Below are 25,838 nucleotides of genomic sequence, written 5' to 3'. Positions count from 1 at the left end.
TGTCGAACCCAACGAGGAGCTAAAGGTAGAACAAATATTCCCTCAAGTTCTATCGACCACCGATACAACTCTACGCATGCTTGACGTTCGCTTTACCTAGAACAAGTATGAAACTAGAAGTACTTTGTAGGTGTTTTTGGGTAAGCTTGCAAGAAAGTAAAGAACACAAAAATAAAAGCTAGGGGCTGTTTAGATAAAGACACAACTAAATTAGTTTTAGTAGAGAGATTTTGTCAACAAGAAAGTTATTTGTCCCTAGGCAATCGATAACTAGACCGGTAATCATTATTGCAATTTTATTTGAGGGAGAGGCATAAGCTAACATACTTTCTCTACTTGGATCATATGCACTTATGATTGGAACTCTAGCAAGCATCTGCAACTACTAAAGATTCATTAAGGTAAAACCCAACCATAGCATTAAAGTATCAAGTCCCCTTTATCCCATACGCAAACAACCTACTTACTCTGGTCTGTGCTTCTGTCACTCACGCCACCCACCATAAGCAAATCATAAGCATATTGTAAACCCTACAGCGAGAATCCCTCACGCTTGCGCGACACGGAGAGCACCATAGGACAGCACCAATAATAAAACATACAACTCAAACCAATCACGATCATCAAATAGCCATTACGACAAAACAGATCTACTCAAACATCATAGGATAGCCATACATCATTGGGAAATAATATATAGCGTTGAGCACCATGTTTAAGTAGAGATTACAGCGGGTAAGAGAGAGGTTACACCGCTGCATAGAGAGGGGGGAGAGTTGGTGATGATGGCGGTGAAGTTGTTGGTGAAGATGGCGGTGATGATGATGGCCCCAGCAGCGCTCCGGCGCCACCGGAAGCAAGGGGGAGAGGGGCCCCCTTCTTCTTCCATGACCTCCTCCCTAGATGGGAGAAGGGTTTCCCCTCTGGTCCTTGGCCCCCATGGCGTGGGAGGGGCGACAGCCCCTCTGAGATTGGATCTATCTCTCTGTTTCTCTCTGGTTCTGCATCCTCCCTGGCTCTGTTTCACCGTTTTGTGTATATATCGAGATCCATAACTCCGATTGACCTGAAACCTTCGCCGTGATTTTTTTCTGAAAATTAGCTTTCTTGCGGCAAAAGAAGAGTGTCAACCGCCTTACGGTGGGCTCACGAGGGTAGGGGCACGCCCTGAGGGGGGTGCGCCCCCTGCCTCGTGACCACCTCGGGCACTGGTTCGCGTTGATTTTCCTTCCGAATTTTCCATATTTTCCAAAAATAAGCTCCGTCCGTTTTTATCCCGTTTGGACTCCGTTTGATATGGGTATTCTGCGAAACCAAAAACATGCAACAGACAGGAACTGGCACTGGGCACTGGATCAATATGTTAGTCCCAAAATAATATAAAAAGTTGCCAAAAAGTATATGAAAGTTGAATAATATTGGCATGGAACAATCAAAAATTATAGATACGACAGAGACGTATCAGCATCCCCAAGCTTAATTCCTGCTCGTCCTCGAGTAGGTAAATGATAAAAAAAGATAATTTTTGATGTGGAATGGTACCTAGCATAATCTTGATCATATGTCTAATCATGGCATGAATATTAAGACACGAGTGATTCAAAGCAATAGTCTATCATTTGACATAAAAACAATAATACTTCAAGCCCACTAATAAAGCAATCATGTCTTTTCAAAATAACAAGGCCAAAGAAAGTTATCCCTACAAATTCATATAGTCTGGCTATGCTCCATCTTCACCACACAAAATACTCACATCATGCACAACCCCGATGACAAGCCAATCAATTGTTTCATACTTTTGATGTTCTCAAACCTTTTCAACTTTCATGCAATACATGAGCGTGAGCCATGGACATAGCACTATAGGTGGAATAGAATATGATGGTGGAGAAGACAAAAAGGAGAAGGTAGTCTCACATCAAATAGGCGTATCAACGAGCTATGGAGATGCCCATCAATAGATATCAATGTGAGTGAGTAGGGATTGCCATGCAACGGATGCACTAGAGCTATAAGTGTATGAAAGATCAAACTGAAACTAAGCGGGTGTGCATCCAACTTGCTTGCTCATGAAGACCTAGGGCATTTGAGAAAGCCCATCATCGGAATATACAAGCCAAGTTCTATAATGAAAATTCCCACTAGTATATGAAAGTGATAACTCAAGAGACTCTCTATACGAAGAACATGGTGCTACTTTGAAGCACAAGTGTGGAAAAGGGATAGTAGCACTGCCCCTTCTCTCTTTTTCTCTCTTTTTTTGGTGGGCTTCTTTGGCCTCTTTTTTTTGGGCTTCTTTGGCCTCTTTTATTTTTTTGTAAATTCCGGAGTCTCATCCCGACTTATGAGGGAATCATAGTCTCCATCATTCTTTCCTCACTGGGGCAATGCTCTAATAATGATGATCATCACACTTTTATATACTTACAACTCAATATTACAACTCGATACTAGAACAAAGATATGACTCTATATGAATGCCTCTAGAAGTGTACCGGGATGTGCAATGATCTAGCGTAGCAATGACATCAAAAAATGGACAAGCCATGAAAACATCATGCTAGCTATCTTACGATCATGCAAAGCAATATGACAATGAATGCTCAAGTCATGTATATGATGATGATGAAAGTTGCATGGCAATATATCTCGGAATGGCTATGGAAATGCCATGATAGGTAGGTATGGTGGCTGTTTTGAGGAAGGTATATGGTGGGTTTATGGTACCGGCGAAAGTTGTGCAGTACTAGAGAGGCTAGCAATGGTGGAAGGGTGAGAGTGCGTATAATCCATGGACTCAACATTAGTCATAAAGAACTCACATACTTATTGCAAAAATCTATTAGTCATCGAAACAAAGTACTACATGCATGCTCCTAGGGGGATAGATTGGTAGGAAAAGACCATCACTCGTCCCCGACCGCCACTCATAAGGAAGACAATCAATAAATAAATCATGCTCCGACTTCGTTACATAACGGTTCACCATACGTGCATGCTACGGGAATCACAAACCTCAACACAAGTATTTCTACAATCCACAACTACCCACTATCATGACTCTAATATCACCATCTTTATATCGCAAAACTATTGCAAGGAATCAAACATATCATATTCAGTGATCTACAAGTTTTATGTAGGATTTTATGACTAACCATGTGAATGACCAATTCTTGTCATCTCTCTAAACAGATATAAGTGAAGCAAGAGAGTTTAATTATTTCTACAAAAGATATGCCCACGCTCTAACAAGTATAAGTGAAGCAAAAGAGCATTCTACAAATGGCGGTTGTCTAAGTAAAGAGAAACAGGCAATCCAAACTTCAAATGATATAAGTGAAGCACATGAAGCATTCTATAAAGCCATACTCAAAAGATATAAGTGAAGTGTAATGAGCATTCTATAAATCAACCACGGACCATCTCATACCAGCATGGTGCATAAAAGAAAAATGAAAACCTAAATGCAAAAGACGCTCCAAGATTGCACATATCGCATGAACGAAACGAATCTGAAAACATACCGATATTTGTTGAAGAAAGAGGGGATGCCTTCCCAGCATCCCCAAGCTTAGACACTTGAGACTCCTTGATTATTTACTTGGGGTGCCTCTCTTCCTTCTTCTCACATCGAAACCTTCTCAATCATCGAACACTTCATCCACACAAAACTTCAACAGAAAACTCGGTAAGATCCGTTAGTATAATAAAGCAAATCACTACTCTAAGTACTGTTGCAAACCAATTCATATTTTGTTTTTTCATTGTGTCTACTGTAATATAACTTTTTCATGGCTTAATCCACTGATATAAATTGATAGTTTCATCAAAACAAGCAAACTATGCATCAAAAACAGAATCTATCTAAAACAGAACAGTCTATAGCAATCTGAACATTCACCATACTTATGATACTTGAAAAATTCTGCCAAAATTAGGAAAAATAAAAAAAAATTATAGGAAGACAGTGCAAAAAGAATCAGAACCATTTCACATTCCAGCTAAAAATGTAAAATCACGGACTACAGCCAAAGTTTCTGTCCTGCACCGTACAAACCATCAAGCAAATGTAAACATCCTAAAGGCAAACCTTGGCACATTATTTTTATAATACAATGGAACTGTACAAGGGGATAATTATTTTTGTTTAAAGGTTTCTGTAATTAAGATTCACAAATTTCCCATGGGCATGAACAAAGTTCAAGGACGCCCCCCACTTTCACAATGCTCGTCTCTCTCACTTTCACTTTTCTTTTAGAAAAAGTTTTGGGTTCCCCTCTTTATTTTTGTTGTTTTTAAACTATATGAAAGCACTCAACAGAAATAAATGACTCTCTAAAACTTCCGGGTTGTCTCCCTGGCAGTGCTTTCTTTAAAGCCATTAAGCTAGGCATATAGTGCTCAAGTAATGGATCCACCCGGATCCCAAGGTGTATCAAAGCCAATTTTAATTAACAATGATTTGTAATTTAGTAGTGAGCACAAAGTAACATATATAATGTAATGACGAAGTCTAACTCTCTTTCTATGCATCGGCATGTCATAAAAGAACAATTCATGCACACATAGTAAAGGCCAATGCATAGTATAAACAGTTTCTTGCAATTTTTTTGTGTTGGAAACATAGAGAGGTGGAGATATAGTTCCTCTCTCATAATAATTGAAAGTAGGAGCAGCAAGCACATGCATATTATATCTATCAAAAACATCATGTGCAATGGTAAAAGGCAACCCATCAATGTAATCCTTAATAAGTGCAAACTTCTCTGATATAGTGTAATCGGGAGAATTCAAAAAGATAATAAGACTATCATGCGTGGGTGCAATAGCAACAATTTCATGTTTAACATAAGGAACTATAGCAAGTTCATCTCCATAAGCATCATTCATATTGGCATCTTGGCCACAAGCATAGCAAGCATCATCAAAAAGGGATATTTCAAGAGAATCAATGGGATCATAACAATCATCATAGCAATCATCCTCCGGTAAGCACGAAGGGAAATTAAACAATGTATGAGTTGAAGAGTTACTCTCATTAGAAGGTGGGCACGGGTAGCTAATCCGCTCTTCCTCCTTTTGTTCTTCGCTCTCCTCATCATCTTTTTCATCCAATGAGCTCGCAGTTTCATCAATTTCTTCTTCCATAGACTCCTGCAAAATATGAGTTTCTTCTTGGGCAGCGGAGTACTCCTCAATATATTGTTTAACATAGGCATTAGAAGCATAATTCTCATAACAATATTCAAGTATGGAAAAAATTTCAGATTGGTAAAGAGTAGCATCATACTTTTCAATCAAAGAAGCAATTTCAAAAGCACCCTTAAAAGCAACAAATTCTTCAATTTGTTGAACATCATAGTAACTATAAGCAACTTTAGCATACGAAGATACGATTCCATTATCACTAAACTCACATTGGTAGGGAAGGTGTTTCTTAGGGTTTTCAGAACAACAAGTAAAATCATAATAATAGCATAATTTCCAAGCATAGCATTGCATAGTATTAATTTGATGCTGTAAAAGTTTCCCTTTTTGAGATATACGGTGTCGCACATAACAAGCATGCTCATCTAAAGATTTGCCCTCAACTAAGCTAGTTGGGGTTTCAGCACGAGCACATAGGGATCGAAGATGATCCAAGTAATAAGCTTCAGCAGTGTGATAGATTTTGATTGGTTCTTCAACCATTGGTTCAGTAGTTACAACTAATTTTTTGGTATTTTGCGTTTCCTACCCATAACTAAAGATAGAAAACAACTAAGAACAGCAAATAAAAATTACTTAGTGATAAAGAAAACAAGCACGCACGAGAATATTCACCCCACGCTATTGCTCCCCAGCAACGGCGCCAACAAAAGGTCTTGATAACCCACAAGTATGGGGGATCAATTGTAGCCTCTTTCGATAAGTAAGAGTGTCGAACCCAACGAGGAGCTAAAGGTAGAAAAAATATTCCCTCAAGTTCTATCGACCACCGATACAACTCTACGCACGCTTGACGTTCGCGTTACCTAGAACAAGTATGAAACTTGAAGTACTTTGTAGGTGTTTTTGGGTAAGCTTGCAAGAAAGTAAAGAACACGAAAGTAAAAGCTAGGGGATGTTTAGATAAATACACAACTAAATTAGTTTTAGTAGAGAGCTTTTGTCAACAAGAAAGTTATTTGTCCCTAGGCAATCGATAACTAGACCGGTAATCATTATTGCAATTTTATTTGAGGGAGAGGCATAAGCTAACATACTTTCTCTACTTGGATCATATGCACTTATGATTGGAACTCTACCAAGCATCCGCAACTACTAAAGATTCATTAAGGTAAAACCCAACCATAGCATTAAAGTATCAAGTCCCCTTTATCCCATACGCAAACAACCTACTCACTCGGGTCTGTGCTTCTGTCACTCACGCCACCCACCATAAGCAAATCATAAGCATATTGCAAACCCTACAGGGGGAATCCCTCACGCTTGCGTGACATGGAGAGCACCATATGACAACACCAATAATAAAACATACAACTCAAACCAATCATGATCATCAAATAGCCATTAGGACAAAACAGATCTACTCAAACATCATAGGATAGCCATACATCATTGGGAAATAATATATAGCACTACTAGGGAAAAGCCTATACACAGAATCTTACCAGCAGCGCGCTTTAAAATCAGGCGCTGCTGCTAAGTAGCAGTAGCACGGGTTTTTAACCCTCGCTACTACTAAGTTGATAGCAGTAGCGCTGGTTTTTTACCCTCGCTACTACTAAGCGGTCTCTACCGTGCCCCCCGGGACATGCCATAGTAGTAGCGCGGCTTTTTAACCCTCGCTACTACTAAGTTGATAGCAGTAGCGCTGGTTTTTACCCCTCGCTACTACTAAGCGGTCTCTACCGTGCCCTTGGGCCATGCCATAGTAGTAGCGAGGGTTATAAACCCGCGCTACTACTAAGTTTTTACCCCTCGCTACTACTAAGACGTCTCAACCGTGCCCCTCCGGGACATGCCATAGTAGTAGCGAGGGGTAAAATCCCTCGCTACTACTAAAGGTCCCATTTTGAAACTCTACACCCCCCCCGGTGGATCGCCTTTTCGGTTTTGTAAAAAGCAAAAGAAAATGATAAAAACTTCAAAAATTAAAATCATTCGAGATGTAGTTATGTTACTACATCTACTAGTTAGGAAAATTTAAAAACTTAAATTTGGACATGTTTTGCAAAAAGTGTAGGGAAAATGTAAAACGGTTATAACTTTTGGATACGATGTTGGAAAAAAACGTATAATATATCAAAATGTTTCAAAAATTAAAATCCTTCGAGATGTAGTTATGTTACTACATCTACTAGTTAGGAAAATTTAAAAACTTAAATTTGGACATGTTTTGCAAAAAGTGTAGGGAAAATGTAAAACGGCTATAACTTTTGGATACGATGTTGGAAAAAAACGTATAATATATCAAAATGTTTCAAAAATTAAAATCCTTCGAGATGTAGTTATGTTACTACATCTACTAGTTAGGAAAATTTAAAAACTTAAATTTGGACATGTTTTGCAAAAAGTGTAGGGAAAATGTAAAACGGCTATAACTTTTGCATACGATGTCAGAAAAAAACGTATAATATATCAAAATGTTCAGCACGAAAATCCGCATACGATGGAGACCGCCTACAGCTTGTTTGTAAATTTTTAGAATCCTCAAATTCTAAAAGGAAAAAAAGTTATGCTCAAATTTCAGTTTTTTTAATTTTGGTCAAATCTGGTCAAACTATGGTCAAACTACTTATTCAAGAAGTATTAGTGTTACTAAATAATTATTCAAGAATATTAGTGTTACTAAATAATTATTTCAGTTTTTTGGAATTTTGGTCAAATCTGGTCAAACTTTGGTCAAACTTTGGTCAAAATGTGGTCAAACTCCTTATTCAAGAAATATTAGTGTTACTAAATAATTATTGTTTTTTAGAACAATAGTTTTAAACTCAAACAGTGAAATGTGTGACTTCATGCTCAAGCTAAACTCCCGAGGGTTAATAGGATTGACATCTTACTATTGTCAGGAAAACAACAAGTGCAGACTTGGAATCGAGGGAGAATAGAACCCGGAAGTTAAGCGTGCTCAGGCTGGAGTAGTGAGAGGATGGGTGACCGTCCGGGAAGTTAGATGATTTGAAATGATGAGGGGTGATTAGAGATTAAATTGAGCAGCGATGAGGGTGATTAGAGATTAGAGGTTAAAATAATTCAGAAATTTGAAAATTCAGTGCAAAAAATTCAAAAAAAATTCTCCACCCGTGCTTAGTAGTAGCGTGGGTTTTTACCCACACTACTACTAACGGATGTAGTAGTAGCGCGGGTGGCACCCGCGCTGACTGCTATACGTTAGCTGTAGCGCCGGCCCCCGCGCTGCTAATAGGCCCAAAACCCGTGCTGCTGCTAAGCTTTTCCCTAGTAGTTTAGCGTTGAGCACCATGTTTAAGTAGATATTACATCGGGTAAGAAAGAGGTTACACCGCGCTGCATAGAGGGGGGAAGGAGTTGGTGATGATGGTGGTGAAGTTGTTGGTGAAGATGGCGATGATGATGATGGCCCCCGGTGGCACTCCGGCGCCACGGAAAGCAAGGGGGGAGAGAGCCCTCCTCCTTCTTCTTCTTCCTTGACCTCCTCCCTAGATGGGAGAAGGGTTTCCTCTCTGGTCCTTGGCTCCCATGGCGTGGGAGGGGCGAGATCCCCTCCGAGATTGGATCTATCTATCTGTTTCTCTCTAGTTCTGCGTTCTCCCCTGGCTCTGTTTCACCGTTTCATGTATATATGGAGATCAACTCCGATTGGCCTGAAACCTTTGCCGTGATTTTTTTCCGAAAATTTAGCTTTCTTGTGGCAAAAGAAGAGTGTCAACCGCCTTACGGTGGAGCTCAGCGAGGGTAGGGGGGCGTGCCCTAGGGGGGCGCCCCCTGCCTCGTGACCACCTCAGGCACTGGTTCGCATTGATTTTCCTTCCGAATTTTCCATATTTTCCAAAAATAAGCTCCGTCCGTTTTTATCCTGTTTGGACTCCGTTTGATATGGATATTCTGCGAAACCAAAAACATGCAACAGACAGGAACTGGCACTGGGCACTGGATTAATATGTTAGTCCCAAAAATAATATAAAAAGTTGCCAAAAGTATATGAAAGTTGAATAATATTGGCATGGAACAATCAAAAATTATAGATACGACGGAGACGTATCATTAATTCTTCCCATAGGTTTCTTAATAGTGGAATCCGCAAGATGCAAGTTTAGAGACCAATCATCAAAATCACAGAAACCTAACAAATCGCACAAAGTCTTTGGAATTGTGGAAACACTAGCACCCAAATCACATAAAGCATAGAACTCATGATCTTTAATCTTAATTTTAATAGTTGGTTCCCACTCATCTTAAAGTTTTCTAGGGATAGAAACTTCCAATTCAAGTTTTTCTTCATAAGATTGCATCAAGGCATCAACGATATGTTTAGTGAACGCTTTATTTTGACTATAAGCGTTTGGAGAATTTAGCACGGATTGCAACAAGGAAATACAATCAATCAAAGAGCAATTTTCATAATTAAATTCCTTGAAATCCAAAATAGTGGGTTTAGCAACATCTAGGGTTTTAATTTCTTCGATCCACTTTCATCAATTTTAGCATCAAGATCTAAAAACTCCGAATTCTTGGAATGCCTTCTAGGTAAAGGTCGATCATATTCAGTCCCATAATTATTAAGATTCATATTGCAAAACAAAGATTTAATAGGGGAAACATCAATAACTTTTAGATCTTCATCTTTATTTTCATAGGAATTAGAAGAACACGCTCTTATAAAGGCATCTTTTTAGCACGCATCCTAGCGGTTCTTTCTTTGCACTCATCAATGGAAATTCTCATGGCTTTGAGAGACTCATTGATATCATGCTTAGGTGGAATAGATCTAAGTTTGAAAGAATCAACATCAAGAGAAATTCTATCAATGTTCCTAGCCAACTCATCAATCTTAAGCAATTTTTCTTCAATCAAAGCATTGAAATTCTTTTGTGAAATAATAAATTCTTTAATATTAGATTGAAAATCAGAGGGCATCTTATTATAATTTCCACTAGAATTTTTGTAGGAATTACCATAATTATTAGAGGGATTACTAGGATAAGGCCTAGGATTAAAATTTCCTCTATACGTGTTGTTACCAAATTGTTCCTACCAACAAAATTCACATCCATAGATTCATTATTATTCTCAATCAAAGTAGACAAGGGCATATCATTAGGATCAGAAGAAACACTTTTACTAGCAAATATTTTCATAAGTTCATCCATCTTTCCACTCAAAAAATTAATTTCTTCTATCGCATGCACCTTTTTGTTAGTAGATCTTTCAGTATGCCATTGAGAATCGTTAACCATAATATTATCTAGGAGTTTAGTAGCTTCTCCTAAAGTGATTTCCATAAAAGTGCCTCCCGCGGCCGAATCTAAAAGATTTCTGGAAGCAAAATTCAACCCGGCATAAAAAATTGTATAATCATCCACAAATTCAAACCATGAGTAGGGCAATTGCGTATCATTAATTTCATCCTATCCCAAGCTTGTGCAACATGTTCATGATCAAGTTGCTTAAAATTCATAATATCGTTTCTAAGGAAGATGATCTTAGCGGGAGGAAAATACTTAGAGATAAAAGCATATTTGCACTTATTCCATAAATCAATACTATTTTTAGGCAAAGACGAGAACCAAGCTTTAGCACGATCTTTAAGCGTAAAAGGAAATAGCTTCAATTTAACAATATCGTTATCCACGTCTTTCTTCTTTTGCATATCACACAAATCAACGAAGCTATTTAGATGGGTAGCGGCATCTTCACTAGGAAGGCCGAAAAACGGATCTTTCATGACAAGATTCAGCAAGGCAGCATTAATTTCACAAGATTTAGCATCGGTAAGAGGAGCAATCGGAGTGCTAATAAAATCATTGCTGTTGGTATTGGTAAAGTCACACAATTTAGTGTTATCTTGAGCCATCGTGACAAGCAAGCAATCCAACACACATGCAAACAAAAAGCAAGCAGGCAAAAAGAGGCAAACGGGAAAGAGAGGGAGGATAGAGAGAGAGAGCGAATAAAACGGCAAGGGTGAAGTGGGGGAGAGGAAAACGAGAGGCAAATGGCAAATAATGTAATGCGGGAGATAAGGATTGTGATGGGTACTTGGTATATTGACTTTTGCGTAGACTCCCCGGCAACGGCGCCAGAAATCCTTCTTGCTACCTCTTGAGCACTGCGTTGGGTTTCCCCGAAGAGGAAGGGATGATGCAGTAGCGCCCCCCTACCTCATTCCCTCAGTTTTTGAGAACCAAGGTATCAATCCAGTAGGAGGCTACGCGCGAGTCCCGTACCTGCACAAACAAATAAATCCGCAACCAACGCGATAAGGGGTAGTCAATCCCTACACGGCCACTTACGAGAGTGAGATCTGATAGATATGATAAGATAATTTTTTGTATTTTTATGATAAAGATGCAAAGTAAAAAAAAGAAGTAAAATGAAAAGAAAATAACTAAGTATGAAGATTAATATGATGAAGATAGACCCGGGGTCATAGGTTTCACTAGTGGCTTCTCTCAAGAGATAAGTATTTTACGGTGGGTGAACGAATTACTGGCCTCTGAGATTGACAGAATTGAGCATAGTTAAGAATATCCAAGTATGGATCCACTTGTATATAGGCATCGCGTCCGTAGACACTACTAGGAAAAGGCCTGTTAGACTGGCCTGCACCTGTTTTGGCCATTAATGGTGCACTACAGGTGCGCCACTATCATCATGCCATCTAGTAACTTAAGTACTAATGGTACCCCTGGTGCGCCATTAGTATACAGACATGTAGTGGCGCACCAGGCAGTGCGATCCATTAGTATCCTCGTGCGCCATATACGTATGCCTCCCAGGGGGCCATATGTCACAGGACACCGCAAGATTGACCCATTAGTTTCCTTAAAGCATTTCCCATTGCATCAGAAATATCAATCTAGTAGGCCAACCAAACTGATAATCAAAGAGACTTGCAAAGATAAATCATAAATAAAAGACATTCAGAGAAGCATTCAGAAATATGTTCATAGATAGACTTGATCATAGAACCCTGACAATATCGGTGCTACAAACAACCACAAAAAGAAGATTACTCGAATAGATCTCCACAAGTAGCATTTGGAGACATTGTATTGATCCTATAAAATAAGAGAAGCCATCTAGCTAATAACTATGGACCGTATCTAAGGTAAGCTACACTTCATCAAGGGGCTATGGTGATGATGTAGAAGCCCTCCGTGATGGATACCATCGGAGCCACAACATGCAAGATGGATCTCGTGGATACAGAAAGTTGGGGTGAATTAGTTTTGGCTCCGTATCTGATCTTTGGGTACGTAAAAGGTATAATAGGAGGAAGGAGTACGTCGGTGGAGCAACAGGGGAGACGAGGCTGGAGGGCACACCTGGGGGGATAGGCCCAGCTCCCCTAGCCTCTGGCCTCAGCCTCCTTGGTTTCTTGACGTAGGTGGAGGGCCTCTGCGCAGAAGGCGAGGCGTGTCGGGCCCCCCCCCCGCCCCGCCACCCCCCCCCCCCCCCCCGCCCTCGACCGAGCACCTGGAGGCGCCGCGCAGCCCCCCTGGTCCCTCTCACTCACTCCCTCAAGCTCACCCCCTCCTCTGTTCCCTCTCTCGCACGGTCCGAGCGCTGCCGTCGCCGCCGACAAGCATCACCGCGGCCACTGCCTCCCCCTCGCCTTGTCGACGTGTCCAGAGGAACCACCATCACCTTCTGTGTCGTCTACACCAACCCACTCGACCGCGGGAGCCCTGTAGCGTCGTCCCCGAGCTCATCCTCAATCTTCGGCCGCTGTCGTGGAATTGTCACGGCAGATGTCCTTTTGCGAGGACTTAATCATGGAGCCATCGCAACTAGGAAGCTTAAAGGGGTTAATCGGGACAAGGATACGCGAGGTTTATAATAGTTCATCCCCCTTACGGTGAAGGAAGGCCTACGTCTAGTTGGGTTGGAATTGCTTGAGGTTTCGATGACCAGGGAGCGAGATACGCTACGCCTGGCTCTTGATCAGTTGTTTTTCTCCCTAAGCCGCTGGCGGGTCGTCCCCTTATATACACGAGTTGACACCCTGCGGCCTATAGAGTCCAGGCCGGCTCATAAACAGTGTCCGGCTCGGCGACTAGTTACTTCTACCTTACAGTACAAGTTATACCATCATGGCGGTTTATCTTTACGGGCCTCAGAGTCGCCTGTGGGCCTTTAAGCCTTTTAGTGAACCGCCATCTTCACGCCTTGATTTTGGGCTTCTGATGAACCTCTATTTGCGTAACCCGGCCCCTCCTGGATGGCTTACACAAATAGTCATATCCCCAACATTAGGCCCCAGATTGATTTGAACCGGTTCATGTCAATCTTTGAAAACCTCATGAACTGGCCTTTAGTCTTCTGTCTTGCGTGAAAATTGTAACCCGCCGTGACGTCATCCTCTGGCTCCGGGTTAAATCATCGTGACGTCATCTTCAATAAAACTTATATTTAAATTCATCATATCTTCAACGGATCTTTGCCTTTACTGACCCTCCCGAAAATTGAGGCGTCGGGGCCGCTGGATAATGATGTCTTGGTCTCCTCGTTTCCCGTGCCGTCTCAGTCGGTCCTCCTTATAAATAGGCACGACCTAGGTCTTTTTCATTTCCTCCGGTCGTCTTCTTCCTCGCACTCCCTCTTCTGCCGCTCGAGCTCCGCCGCCGCCACCGTCGGGAACCTCGTCTTCACCGACTCAGACCACTGCATCACCCTGTTTTTTGACCAGAGAACAACGGCAACCCTCCGCAGTTCTTCCACATCGGTGAGTTCTCTTTCCCCCCTTTCTCAGATCTGCATTAGTACTGTCTTGAGTTCGTCGACGTTCATCGTCGCCCGACGCAACTTCCATTAGTTCTTACCTCTAATACCTTGTTCAGATCGTAAAAACCACATAGAACTGCTGTGGAGGATGTTGTGTGCTTATTCTGTATGAAAACAGATCTCATTTCCTTGTTTTGGAAGCCCTCCTTGGGTATATGAACTTCCCTGTACTGTTTTAGGTCTAGAAATTTTCCCTTTCTAGAGCATCGTTTGATCCAAAATAATAATTGCAATTTGTGAAACCTGTTTGCTACATACTTAGCCAAAAATTGCGTCTGTTGACTCTGTTTCAGCCATAGTAGTCCGTGTAACCAGTTTAAGGTAATACCGGCTGTCAGCACCGCTTGACTCTGGCGACTTAAGAAAACCTTAATCATCTTTAATACCTGCAGCTGTTAAACATTATCACATAGTTACCTGTATGTCATTAGGCCCCTTCTTAAGCCGCCATCTTAAATAACCCAATAATGCTTATTCTCCGGGTTATAATAAACCGAAAAATTTCCTTTATCTTGTTGTAGGCTTCAATTTACCCAATGGCACCCAAAGCCGTTAAACCTACGGTTACCTGCAGTAAGTTTCCAGCCGTCGGGTTATTTTTTATCATGTTATAATGTATTCTTACGCATAACCCGTTATAACCTTTTACAGGCAAATGATAACTTCTGGAAAATCCAATATGATCATGAGGCCGCCAAGCAAGCCAGGGCGGCCAAGAGAGCCAAAAGGAAAACTGCCAAGCCCACCACTTCAAGGAAAAGGAAGCCAAGCGCTTCTGAGTTGTTTCAGCTTGATGATTCTGATGATAATGAAGAAGAGGTAAGTTTTTAATTTCCCTTTCTCCTTTATCACTACCTTACTGATATTAACCTTCTTTCAGGAAGACACGGGCAATAGCCAACCCGTCGAGGAAGAGGTAACTATAATCTCCTCCAACTCCGAGCTTCGGCCGCGTCAGAAAATTCGAAGAGTAACCCGAAAAGTAAGATTTTCACACCCTTTGGCTTACCAAGATCCTGACTTTCTTTTGAAGCAACAGCAATTTGAAAACCGGAGGCAGACCCGGACTAGCAAGGATGCAGAGCTATCTTCCGGCCTGCCTGACATAACCCGGAAGCGTCGGACTGAGGTTATCTCCCACTTATACCCCTTTTTACCTTTGGCGGGTCTAACCCGTCAACCTCTCAATTCCTCTGACTCCAATTACCAGGATACCTCTCCTTCATCCGGCGAGTCCATGCAATCAAACATGCCGGCTTTTAAGACTGCCCCTGGGTAATATCAATTTATTCACCTTATGTTTTTCTTTCTTCATGTTTCTTTACTTATTTCTCTGCTTTGCCCACAGCGTGCAGGTTAAGCCCAGGAAGAAAACCAAGAAGGATAAACCGGCCCAAACCCCTGTGGTGACTGAACCTGAACAGGGTATAGCCGCTCCCGACTCTTCCACACATCAACCGCCGCCTGAGCCGGCTCAAGACATTGCAGCACCAACTTCTGACCCGCCTGCTGAAGATATTCTTGATAGTTCTGTTAACCCGGAGGCACCTAGCCCAGTCAAAACGGCTGACCCAGAAGTGGAATTTCTCAAGGCTCAATTCGTTGAGCCGGCCAGGCCCACTGTCCTTGCCAAATTCTCGGCTAAAGAGGAGTTGCTAGAACGCCGTAAGGCCAAGATGGATATCACCGACTATACTCATTTGAGTATTGGAGAGATCGTCTCGGGCTATATCAACCAGGTGCAAAGCAGCCGTGACCTGGAAATTGACATGGTGAAGCAAATATAGCAAAAATCTGAGGTATGACCTATGCTTCCTTACTTTCAATCATACTTACTGTACCAGCCCCCAAGTCTATTGCTTATGGATAAATATGCTGTAGAATTAGAAAAATTGTTAGAGCTGCTTGCCCGGCTTAAAGAAAAAATATTTAAACCGGATGTAACACAATACCTTTAACTTGCGATACACATTAGCCCCCAAGTGCCAAGTATCTTTGCTTGCAAAGTATTTGGGACTTAATATCCAGGACCGGCTTAATAATTTAGAAAGCTTCGGTATACATTAGCCCCCAAGTGTCAAGTATCTTTGCTTGCAGAGTGCTCGGGACTTAATATTCTTTATCGTAATCTTGACTACTATCCGGTGCAATGCAGGCCACCATAAGTCAATTTGAATCGGAGATTGCTGACCTGAAGAACCGCCTGGCAGCCCGGGAGATTGAAATTCAAAAGGCCAACTCCAAATTTGAATTCAGCGTCTCTGAACAAGAGATGCTGAAGAAAAATTTTGAGTTGGAGAAGAAAATTTGGACTGACGAAAAGGCCGGATTGGTGACCCGGGCCGAGACAGCAGAGGCGTCGCTGGCAAATGCAACAGCCGAACTGACCGGCTTACAACGCCAGATATCTCGGATGGTCTCAGCGATCTTTGGTAAGTTATCTTAAGCAAGAATTAAATATTGTAAACATTCCTTCAATTGTTACCTGAGGTTTACCTTATACTTACCAATACAGGCCCCAGGAGCACAAACCTCAAGCAGAATACACTGATCAAATTGAAGGCGGTGTATACTCTAGTAGAGCAATTGTACATCGGGTCACAACGTGCCTTGGCCATTGTAGCCTTATCAAATGATGTGCCCCACCTCTTGCAAGATGTGTTACAATGGCTTGCTGTACTTCCTTAGCGGATTCAGGAGTTGAGACGGGCCCAAGCAAGAGCCGGAGCAATAGCCGCTTTGAGTCGGGCCAAAGCCTGGTTACCAGAGCTAGACCCGGCCGACATCGCTCTTGGGTATCCAAGTTTAAAGGAGGATGGCACTCCATTTGATGAAAAGGATTTCACCACCTGTGTGAGGGATATACGCCCTGTGGCCACTCAAATTGGAAACGACACTGACCTTACCAAGTGTCAGCCGGGTTATGACAAGGAGAATCGGAGAATCCCCACGCCGCATTATGACGATGTCAGCTTGATCCCTCCAATCCGTAAGCATACCTTTGCCCCTGATGTCGACCCAACCGGTTTAATAGATGACGAAGCTGAGTTTGAGGCCTTGAGTGGCATTGACTGGGCCTCATCATCCTTCCAGGACAAAGCAGCCGGCGGAGAGGCGGAGAAGGATAACCCGGAGGCTTCAAGTCAACCCCAAGAGTAGATTGCCAGGCGCCACCTGCTTATGTCGTTGTAGAAAAACAATGCCGCATCATTCAGACTCAGGGAGTCTTGTAACAGAGTAGAAAATACTTTGAATTTTGCTATGCCTTTGCACATGCTTATGGCTCTTAATACTTGCATAAGCCGTCGTCACTATGCACTTTATAGTTTATATGAATCTGTTATGTCCTTTGCAGAAATGTCTTGCATTGCCATGTGATGCATACGGCTACTTTTCCGGCTTATATAAGCCAACCCCTGAGGGTAAGTTTAACTCCTGAAAATTGGCACATAAAAGTTCACCTGGTACTTAACAACCTGACGTAACCAATTTTAATCCTGGAGGATTGCAATGTACTCCATTGTATTTTCAAGAGGGTCGCAAGATATCCAATGTTGATACTTGTAAAATACGATGAACAGAATTCAAGGGTTTCTGATTCGAATACGATCAGTGAACTGTTCCAAAGGGGTTGAGCTAAGATTCAGATACGATCTGTTAGCCGCTACTGGCTGTGGCGATGCCGATCAAGTGGGTATCGACAGCTATGTTCTCTTTGGTTCGAATACGACCTATGTTTGAACAGGAAGCCCCCAAGTGACCATAAGAGTTGTTTAATGACGTTGATTCGCATACGATCCACGTCAGACCCAAAGGGGTTAAGCTATGATTCAAATATGATCAAGAAGCCCCCAAGTGGGTTTGGCAGTATGCCGATCAAGTGGGTATCGACAGCTATGTTCTCTTTGGTTCGAATACGACCTATGTTTGAACAGGAAGCCCCCAAGTGATCACGGCCAGATTCAGATATGATCATAAGCCGGACCAAAGGAAAGCCGGATTTAGATATGATCCGCTTCTCCTTGGTTATCTCCACCACCTGACAAAGAAAACACATAAACCTTTTTTGGGAGTGGAAAGAAGGACAGAGGTCCTGCTTTATTGCTTTATGTAATATACATAGTATAAGTATATACACATTAGAGCTGATGGCTCAAGTATAATAAGGCCGAAGATGAGCGATATTCCACGGCCGACGGGTCTCCTCCTCCGACTTATGTGAGTCTTTGTGCTCCCGAACGTCGATAAGGTAGTATGATCCGTTGTTCAGATTCTTGCTGACCACAAAGGGTCCTTCCCATGGAGGGGATAGTTTGTGCATGTCAGATTGATCCTGGATGAGTCGGAGCACTAAGTCGCCTTCCTGAAAGGTTCTGGACCTAACCCGGCGGCTGTGATAGCGGCACAGGTCTTGCTGGTAAATCGCCGAACGGGCTATTGCCAAGTCTCGCTCTTCATCCAACAGGTGAAGTGCGTCTTGCCGAGCTTTTTCATTGTCTTCCTCAACATAAGCCACCACACGGGGTGAGTCATGACGGATGTCACTTGGCAGGACCGCCTCTGCTCCATACACCATAAAGAAAGGCGTGTAACCCGTAGATCTGTTAGGTGTAGTATTGGTGCTCCAAAGTACAGAAGGTAACTCCTCCACCCAACAACCCAGCGTCCGCTGCAAGGGGACCAAGAGCCGAGGCTTGATACCCCTCAAGATTTCTTGATTAGCTCGTTCTGCTTGACCATTGGATTGAGGGTGAGCCACAGCTGAAACGTCAAGCCGGATATGCTCTCGTTGACAGAACTCTTCCATAGCTCCTTTGGAGAGGTTAGTGCCATTATCAGTTATGATGCTGTGTGGAAAACCAAAGCGAAAAATCACCTTTTTCATAAACTGGACCGCCGTGGCTGCATCACACTTACTTACTAGCTCCGCCTCCACCCACTTTGTGAACTTGTCAACCGCCACCAAGAGGTGCGTCTTTTTATCCTTAGACCTTTTGAAAGGCCCGACCATATCAAGCCCCCAGAATGCAAATGGCCAAGTAATTGGAATCATCCTCAATTCTTCAGCCGGCACATGGGCTTGTCGTGACAATTTCTGACATCCGTCACATTTACTGACCAGGTCTTCTGCATCAGCATGAGCCGTCAGCCAATAAAACCCATGACGGAAAGCTTTGGCCACAAGAGATTTTGAGCCGGCGTGATGACCACAATCGCCTTCATGAATCTCACGAAGGATCTCCTGACCCTCTGTAGGTGACACGCAACGTTGAAACGCTCCAGTGATGCTACAATGATGTAACTCGCCATTGACAATTGTCATGGATTTGGACCGCCGGGCGATTTGTCTTGCCAAGGTCTCATCTTCAGGCAACTCTCCCCGGGTCATGTAAGCCAAATAAGGCACTGTCCAACCCGGGATAACGCGGAGAGCCGCCACCAACTGTGCCTCCGGGTCTGGTATTGCCAGATCTTCCTCTATAGGTAACTTAACAGAAGAATTATTCAAAACATCAAGAAAGGTGTTAGGCGGCACCGGCTTACGCTGAGATCCCAACCGCCTTAAGGCATCAGCCGCCTCATTCTTCCTTCGATCAATGTGTTCCACCACATAACCCTTGAAATGTCCAGCCACAGCATCAACTTCACGACGGTAAGCCGCCATAAGGGGATCTTTAGAGTCCCACTTGCCTGACACATGTTGAGCCACAAGGTCTGAGTCTCCCAAGCATCTTACCTGGCTCAAGTTCATCTCTTTAGCCATCCGGAGACCATGGAGTAGGGCCTCGTACTCAGCTGCATTGTTAGTACAAGGAAACATAAGCCGGAGCACATAACAAAATTTGTCACCTCGAGGGGAAGTTAACACGACTCCAGCCCCCGAGCCTTCCAACTGTCTGGACCCATCAAAATGAATGGTCCAATAAGTGTTATCGGGCTTCTCCTCAGGTGCCTGTAGCTCTGTCCAGTCGTTGATGAAATCCACCAAAGCTTGAGACTTAATGGCAGTGCGTGGTACGTACTTTAGACCATGAGGCCCGAGCTCGATGGCCCACTTGGCGACTCGTCCTGTAGCCTCTCTATTCTGAATAATGTCTCCCAAGGGGGCAGAACTTACCACAGTGATGGGGTGACCTTGGAAGTATTGCTTCAGCTTCCGGCTTGCCATGAACACCCCGTAAACAAGTTTCTGCCAATGAGGATATCTTTGTTTTGACTCGATGAGTACCTCACTGACATAATAAACCGGCCGTTGAACCGGATGTTCCTTACCAGCCTCCTTGCGCTCTACCACAATTGCCACACTGACGGCTCGTGAATTAGCAGCCACATATAACAGCAAAGGCTCTTTGTCAATGGGAGCTGCAAGAACTGGCGGCTTAGATAACTGCCTCTTCAAATCCTCAAAAGCAGCATTAGCAGCATTACTCCAGACAAAGGTGTCTGCCTTCTTCATCAGTTGGTACAGCGGTAGGGCCTTCTCACCTAACCGGCTTATGAACCGTCTTAAAGCGGCAACACGACCCGCTAGTCGCTGAACATCATTGATACATGCCGGTTTAGCCAAAGAAGTGATTGCCTTAATCTTCTCCGGATTAGCCTCGATGCCCCTGTTTGAGACCAAGAATCCCAAAAGCTTGCCTGCAAGCACACCAAATACACACTTCTCCGGGTTAAGCATCATTTTGTAAACCCGGAGATTGTCAAAGGTTTCTCTGAGATCAGATATCAAGGTTTCCGCCTCTCTGGATTTCACCACTATGTCATCCACATAAGCATGAACATTGCGCGCAATCTGATTGTGGAGACAATTCGGTACACACCGTTGATAAGTCGCCTGGGCACTCTTGAGCCCAAAAGGCATAGACACATAGCAGAAGGCTCCAAACGGAGTGATGAAAGCCGTCTTCTCCTGGTCCTTAACTGCCATCTTGATCTGATGATAACCAGAGTAAGCATCCAAAAAGCTCAAACGCGCACAACCCGCCATAGCATCAATGATTTGATCAATACGGGGGAGAGCGAAAAGATCAGCTGGACAAGCCTTATTTAAGTTCGTGTAATCCACACACATCCGCCAGGTGCCGTTTTTCTTGAGCACGAGCATCGGGTTAGCCAACCACTCCGGGTGAAAAACTTCGACAATGAACCCAGCCGCCAAAAGTCGGGCGACCTCTTCTCCTATAGCTTTTCGTCGTTCCTCATTGAATCGCCGCAGAAACTGCCTGACCGGCTTATACTTCGGATCAATATTAAGAGTGTGCTCAGCGAGTCCTCTCGGTACACCCGGCATGTCAGAAGGCTTCCATGCAAAGATGTCCCGGTTCTCACGGATGAACTCGATGAGCGTGCTTTCCTATTTAGGATCCAAGTTGGCACTGATGCTGAATTGCTTAGACGAATCGCCTGGAGTAAAATCAACAAGCTTAGTCTCTGCAGCCGATTTGAACTTCATGGTCGGGTCATGCTCCGTAGTCGGCTTCTTGAGGGAGGTCATTTCCGCCGAGTCAACGTTATCTTGATAAAATTTGAGCTCCTCTGCTGCACAGACATACTCGGCATAAGCCGCATCGCCTTCTTCGCATTCCAGGGCCACCTTTCGGCTTCCATGCACAGTGATGGTACCCTTGTAACCTGGCATCTTGGGTTGTAAATAAACATAACACGGCCGCGCCATGAACTTGGCATAAGCCGACCGCCCGAACAAAGCGTGATATGGACTCTTGATTTTTACCACTTCAAAAGTTAACCTTTCTGCCCTAGAATCATGCTCGTCTCCAAAGGCCACCTCTAGCTCAATCTTACCCACAGGATACGCCGACTTACCAGGCACCACTCCATGGAAGACGGTGTTGGAAGTCTTTAAATTCTTGTCAGTTAAGCCCATGCGCCGAAAGGTCTCGTAATAGAGGATGTTGATGCTGCTACCTCCATCCATGAGCACCTTAGTAAATTTATAACCACCAACCTGCGGTGCCACTACCAGGGCCAGTTGACCCGGATTATCAACCCGGGGAGGGTGATCCTCCCTGCTCCAGACAATAGGCTGTTCCGACCACCTCAAGTAACGAGGGACTGCCGGCTCAACAGAATTCACCGCCCTCCTATGAACTTTCTGATCACGTTTACACAAACTTGTGGTAAACACGTGATACTGCCTACTTTTTAGCTATTTTGGATGGCTCTGATAACCCGATTGCTGCTGCTGCTGACCTCCTTGACCAGACTGCTGTTGATTATAACCACCCTGGCTTCCCTGAAAACCGGATCCTGAACCGCCGCCCGGGCCATGAAAGCCGCCAGCTCCTGAGCCGCCGCCTGGGCCTTGATTGCCATCAAACGTATTAGAATTCTTGAAAGCCTTCATGATTGCGCAATCCTTCCATAAATGAGTCGCTGGTCGTTCCCGGGTGCCATGTTTCGGGCAGGGCTCATTGAGTAGTTGCTCAAGAGACGGACCTGACCCGCCAAACCGAGGGGGTGGCTTTCCTTTGCGCTTCTGATTGTTACCCTGTGCATTGGCCACAAATTCCGGGTTACCGTCCGCCTTACTCTTATTGCCTCCTTGACTCGCCGGGTTATGCTGCTGACCCTTTCCATTACCGTTCTTCTTTCCCTTCCCTGTCTTTTCCTCATCAGACGCGGGATCCTTGGTACTATCAAAATCGGCATACTTGACTAAAGCCGCCATCAGCGTCCCCATATCGTTGCAATCATGCTTAAGGCGCCCCAGTTTCTGTCTCAGAGGCTCAAAGCGGCAATTCTTCTGTAGCATGAGAACTGCTGAGCCAGCATCCATCTTGTCAGACGAATGTATTATATCTTTGACCCTGTGCACCCAATGAGTCATAGATTCACCTTCCTCCTGCTTGCAATTTGTCAGGTCCACAATCGACATAGACTGCTTGCAAGTGTCCTTGAAGTTCTGGATGAAACGGGCCTTTAGCTCTGCCCATGAACTAATGGAATTGGGTGGCAAACCCTTTAACCAAGAACGGGCCGTTCCGTCCAACATCATGGTGAAGTATTTAGCCATCGCTTCATCACTAACCTCTAGCAGCTCCATGGCCATCTCATAACTTTCAATCCATGCCCCAGGCTGTAAATCGGCCGTATAATTCGGCACCTTTCGAGGTCCCTTGAAATCCTTGGGCAGACGTACATTTCATAGAGCCGGTACCAGACAAGGAACTCCTCCGGTTCTAGTAGCAACACCCGCCTCAACGGAAGTCGTCGGGTAAGCCGGTGAGTCCTGTTGGGCTGCTAGCTGAGCCGCTAGCTGAGCGGCTCGCTCGTCCTCCTGACGTATCCGATCCTGAACCGGGTTATACCCGTCGGGCTGGTTCCGGCGCTGAGCGCTACTTGACAAGGCCTCTGACTCCATGTGTCTACTGTAACTCGGGCTCCAGTTTTGACGAGGCGGAGCTAACCAGGGCGGAGAAGTTGAGTGAATCCTGTCCCGGCTGTAGGAGTAGTTCTCTTGCTGAGCCAGGGCTGTTTGGACAAGTTCCCTGATCCTCTGGGTTTCCATTGCTGTCGGATCATCACCATCTATTGGGAGAGCCGCCAAACATGCTGATGCTGCAATTAAGTTCTCCATGGGGTTGGAGAAGTGACCCTGTGGTATTGGTACGTAATGGGGCGGTGCCATATTACCCTGAAGAGGCACCGTCACCTGAGGCTGGACTGTGCCTCCCGCTCCGGATGTCATAAACTGATTCGCACCTGGCGGATTACTTGGGCTGTTGTGGAACGTTGCAAAAAACAAAAATTTTCCTACAGTTTCACCAAGATCCATCTAGGAGTTCATCTAGCAACGAGTGATTGGATTGCATCTACATACCTTTGTAGATCATGCGCGGAAGCGTTCAAAGAACGGGGATGAGGAAGTCGTACTCGATGTGATCCAAATCACCGGAGATCCTAGCGCCGAACGGATGGCACCTCCGCGTTCAACACATGTACGGTCAGCGTAACGTATCCTTCTTCTTGATCCAGCAAGGGGGAAGGAGAGGTTGAGGAAGATGGCTCCAACAGCAGCACGACGGCGTGGTGGTGGTGGAGCTGCAGTACTCCGGCAGGGCTTCGCCAAGCACTATGGAGGAGGAGGATGTGTTGGAGAGGGAGAGGGAGGCACCAAAGGCGTGGATTGAGAGGCCCTCCTTCCCCCACTATATATAGGGAGCCTAGGGGGGCGCCGGCCCTAGGAGATCCAATCTCCTAGGGGGCGGCGGCCAAGGGAGGAGTCCCTCCTCCCCAAGGCACCTAGGAGGTGCCTTCCCCCTTCGGGACTCTTCCCTTCCTTATCTCTTGGCACATGGGCCTCTTGGGGCTGGTGCCCTTGGCCCATATAGGCCAAGGCGCACCCCCTACAGCCCATGTGGCCCCCCGGGGCAGGTGGCCCCACCCGGTGGACCCCCGGGACCCTTCCGGTGGTCCCGGTACAATACCGGTGACCCCGAAACTTGTCCCGATGGCCGAAATAGCACTTCCTATATATAATTCTTTACCTCCGGACCATTCTGGAACTCCTCGTGACGTCCGGGATCTCATCTGGGACTCCGAACAACATTCGGGTTACTGCATATACATATCCCTACAACCCTAGCGTCACCGAACCTTAAGTGTGTAGACCCTACGGGTTCGGGAGACATGTAGACATGACCGAGATCGTTCTCCGGTCAATAACCAACAGCGGGATCTGGATACCCATGTTGGCTCCCACATGCTCCTCGATGATCTCATCGGATGAACCACGATGTCGAGGATTCACGTAACCCCATATACAATTCCCTTTGTCAATCGGTATGCTACTTACCCGAGATTCGATCGTCGGTATCCCAATACCTCGTTCAATATCGTTACCGGCAAGTCACTTTACTCGTACTGTAATGCATGATCCCGTGACCAGACACTTGGTCACTTTGAGCTCATTATGATGATGCATTACCGAGTGGGCCTAGTGATACCTCTCCGTCATACGGAGTGACAAATCCCAGTCTTGATCCGTGTCAACCCAATAGACACTTTCGGAGATACCCGTAGTATACCTTTATAGTCACCCAGTTACGTTGTGACGTTTGGTACACCCAAAGCACTCCTACGGTATCCGGGAGTTACACGATCTCATGGTCTAAGGAAAAGATACTTGACATTGGAAAAACTCTAGCAAACAAACTATACGATCTTATGCTATGTTTAGGATTGGGTCTTGTCCATCACATCATTCTCCTAATGATGTGATCCCGTTATCAATAACATCCAATGTCCATAGTCAGGAAATCATTACTATCTGTTGATCCACGAGCTAGTCAACTAGAGGCTTACTAGGGACATGTTGGTGTCTATTATTCACACATGTATTACGATTTCCGGATAACACAATTATAGCATGAATAAAAGACAATTATCATGAACAAGGAAATATAATAATAATCCTTTTATTATTGCCTCTAGGGCATATTTCCAACAGTCTCCCACTTGCACTAGAGTCAATAATCTAGTTACATTATGATGAATCGAACACCCATGGAATTCTGGTGTTGATCATGTTTTGCTCTAGGGAGAGGTTTAGTCAACGGATCTGCTACATTCAGGTCCGTATGTACTTTACAAATATCTATGTCTCCATCTTGAACATTTTCACGAATGGAGTTGAAGCGACGCTTGATGTGCCTTGTCTTCTTGTGAAACCTGGGCTCCTTGGCAAGAGCAATAGCTCCAGTGTTGTCACAGAAGAGCTTGATCGGCCCCGACGCATTGGGTATGACTCCTAGGTCGGTGATGAACTCCTTCACCCAAATTGCTTCATGCGCTGCCTCCGAGGCTGCCATGTATTCCGCTTCACATGTAGATCC

Source organism: Triticum urartu, chromosome 7, assembly GCF_003073215.2.
Source record: "Triticum urartu cultivar G1812 chromosome 7, Tu2.1, whole genome shotgun sequence".
NCBI classification, from domain to species: Eukaryota; Viridiplantae; Streptophyta; class Magnoliopsida; order Poales; family Poaceae; genus Triticum; species Triticum urartu.
The sequence above is the reverse complement of the archived record's forward strand: the minus strand, read 5'-3'. Positions refer to the sequence as shown.